This window comes from Mobula birostris, chromosome 28, assembly GCF_030028105.1.
Source record: "Mobula birostris isolate sMobBir1 chromosome 28, sMobBir1.hap1, whole genome shotgun sequence".
NCBI classification, from domain to species: Eukaryota; Metazoa; Chordata; class Chondrichthyes; order Myliobatiformes; family Myliobatidae; genus Mobula; species Mobula birostris.
This window is the reverse complement of record NC_092397.1, coordinates 19,398,528-19,401,691: the sequence shown is the minus strand read 5'-3', so window position 1 is coordinate 19,401,691 and position 3,164 is coordinate 19,398,528. Positions and strand designations below refer to the sequence as shown.

Here is a 3,164-nt window from a genome sequence, read left to right as displayed (position 1 = left end):
CGTTAGGGGTATTGAAAGCAGAGCGAGATATTCTCTTGGCTGGACAAGGCAACAAAACCTATGAGAGAAGGCGGGGAACTGGGACTGAAGAGGGGAAACATAGATCAACCCCCATGACCAGATGGTGATGCAGACTCGATGAGCCACATAACCTAATTCTGATCTATGGGATCAGATTGAAGATTTCATCATAAATTCGACATCGGGGATGTAGCTCAGTGGGAGAGCGCATGCTTCGCATGTATGAAGTCCCGGGTTCAATCCCCGGCATCTCCACAGAATGTTTTATAAATGGGCGAAAAACAAATGAAGAACTTACTCTACGCTCAGCCTTCATTTCCCTCATTGAAGTACGGGATAAGCCTGTAACATGTGGGAGAGTTAAGAACGGGCCCTTGCTGTATCCGTAGGGAAACTCAAATAACATTGCGCAACATTCATTGCACAGCAATTCCAGTTGCTCTGTGAAGCACAGTGTCCCAGCGGATCCGCGGAACCCATAACCTCCAGGTCGATGGATCGAAACCATCTTCTGCTGTATTCATCACTTATCAGTGCGTTTTAACACCGCGACCTGTCACATTATGTCCAGATACTTGGGAATCCACCGCTTTCAGTTGAATAATGGAAGGAGAAATGAAGAAAGATTTTAAATTACATGTGTGCAACGATCGGAGATGGGCATTTCTGGTTTATCTGAGGCTTTTGGTTCTGATATGTACAATATGATTTCGTAGGCGCACACTCATCCACACAGGTTTTAATGAAGTCAGTGACAGCTGTGGCGTAACCCATTGGGACTCGAAGATGAGTCCCTGAACACAGTCCTGTCTACAGATTTAAAGCTCTCCTACAAGAGCCGCTGCACCTCCCTTGTCCATATATTTTTAGTCCTCAGTACTGATGCTGCGGACATCAGTGCCTACCTATATTTAGGGAGTAGAAATAGAGCCAGACTTTCCAGTGTGGGCAAAGTGGAAAATTTGGAAAAATATTTTCTTGCATCAGTTAAATCCTGTTGACGAATGTTCCCTTTCCCAAAACACAATCATGCCGGGATGGAAACTTTATGCAATGAACAGCTGAATCGGAAACGATTCCGAGGACTGTCCCGTCGCACAGTAAAAAGTGCGTCTGTGAAATGCGCCAGTGCCACAGTCAACGAACAAACATTGGGTGACTCAGTGAAGTATCCTCTCCTCGGAAATCCCAATGTCAGATCGCTGTTTCGCACTGAATTTTCGTTAGTTTAGTGGTTAGTATCCCCATCTGCACGGGGAAGACGGGGTCAATTTCCCCGTCAGGGAAACGGTATTGCTCTTTCCATATTAAATGTAATTGTAACTCGAATTTTCAAAGTAAATTGAAAAGGGTTAAAGAGGTTATATCTGAGTTTGGGGTTGAAGTGATCGGTTGTTTGGCGATGTGAAACAGTCGATCTGCAGTGACCCCGGGAAGGGAGAGTCTGCCGAGAGGACGGGACTTTGTGTTCAGCTTCGATAAATCTCCCCTCAGCGACTCTGTATTTATAGTTATTCGGCGTAACACGCAGTGACATGGAACAATGTTTCCAGAAATAGTTACTTCATCTGCCTCTGCCACATTTTAAATGCTAAACAAAGGCTCTTCTTGTGCTCGATTTAAGGTTTACAGTTCAAAGAGTCAGAAAGAAGAGGGCGAGTGGAATCGGTGCCTTCACCCATCTCAGGCCATCCTGCAGAGACTCCGTGAGACTCCTTCCGTCTGACTGCGAGCTCGGAGCTGTGAAAGGTCATCGACCTAAAACGTGAACTCTGTATCTCTCTCCACAGTCGCTTCCTAAACTGCGGAGTATTTCCGGCTGTTTCGGCTTTTAGTTCAGGAACAGTCCTGGTTCTCCGACCCCGGGATCGGTGCTGTCCTCATCCGTCCCGGGACACAGTGATTACGTCCCATGTAAAATGTCCTTCTTTGAGGACTGTGTACTCGTGGCCGAAGTATTTGGCGATGCACTGGGAATCTATTGTTATTTCCCCTTCTAATTCTGACAAGTTTGTGGTTTGAACGTTTTCTGTTTCACGTTGTCTGCTAACCTCTGATGCAAACCATTCATGCAGATTGTGATAAGCCGGGTCACACTATCAATTACCAGTCACCATCTTCTAACATTGGAATGGCAGATTTTCCCGGCTTGTCTCTGTGGCGCAATCGGTGAGCGCGTTCGGCTGTTAACCGAAAGGTTGGTGGTTCGAGCCCACCCAGGGACGCTGGTGATCCAGCAGCTTTTGTTGTGCGTTGTATTGCCCACCGGGAAACGCTGAGCTGTCCGGAGACCGGCGTTCCCTGCTACTGCCCCATCACGTTCAGTGGGATTTAATCTTTTTGTCACGTACCGAAATACAGCGAAAAGCTTCTCTTTCACACTGTTCATAGAGATCAAATCATTACACAGTGTATTGAGAGAGGACGATGTAAAACAAAACCAAAATGCAGAATAAAGTGTAACAGAGAGAGAGAGAAAGCACCGTGCGGGTAAATAATTAGGTGCAGTATCACAACGGCGTAGATTGAAAGGGCAAATGTCCATCTTGTTCTACTCGGGCACCATTCAATATACATAACAGAGGAGCTGAAGGTATCCTTGAGCTGTAGTAGGTGCTGTCCAACACATTCAGCCGGATAGAGGAATGAGAAGAGAGAATACCCGGGGTGCATTATATCTTTTTATCAGGAGTACGTAAGATCCACTTCTCTTTGACCATGAAGTGTATGTTTCCTCGAGCTACATCCTTGGAACTAACGGAATTGCCGGGTCTAATGCCGTGGTTTGATTTAATTTAATTTTGATTCCTCGATCTTTCAGTTGAAGTCTAATCGTTTTGCATGCCACATAGGGCCCCGGTCATATTATTTTCACTCTGGATGTCCAGTCCCTATAGACGTCCACCCCCCACAAGGAAGGCCACAAATCTCTCCGCTTCCGTCTGGATACCAGTCCCAAGCAGATCTCCTATACCACCATGCACCTCCGTATGGCAGAACTTGTCGCTACTTAATAATTTGTCCTTCGATTCCTCCCTTTCCTTCAAACAAAAAGTGTAGCCACAGACACTGGCATGAGTCCCAGCTATGCCTGTCTGTTTGTCGGCTATGTGGAGCAGTCTATCTTCCAGCCTACATTGGTA

General features: G+C 46.3%; 2 non-coding genes across 2 annotated transcripts; both read left to right on the top strand.

Moving 5' to 3' along the window:
* Positions 1 to 204: 204 nt before the first annotated feature.
* Positions 205 to 276, top strand: trnaa-cgc (transfer RNA alanine (anticodon CGC)). The gene has a single exon. It is a non-coding gene; the product is annotated as a tRNA-Ala (tRNA).
* Positions 277 to 2,172: 1,896 nt separating this feature from the next.
* Positions 2,173 to 2,246, top strand: trnan-guu (transfer RNA asparagine (anticodon GUU)). The gene has a single exon. It is a non-coding gene; the product is annotated as a tRNA-Asn (tRNA).
* The last annotated feature ends 918 nt before the right edge of the window (positions 2,247 to 3,164 follow it).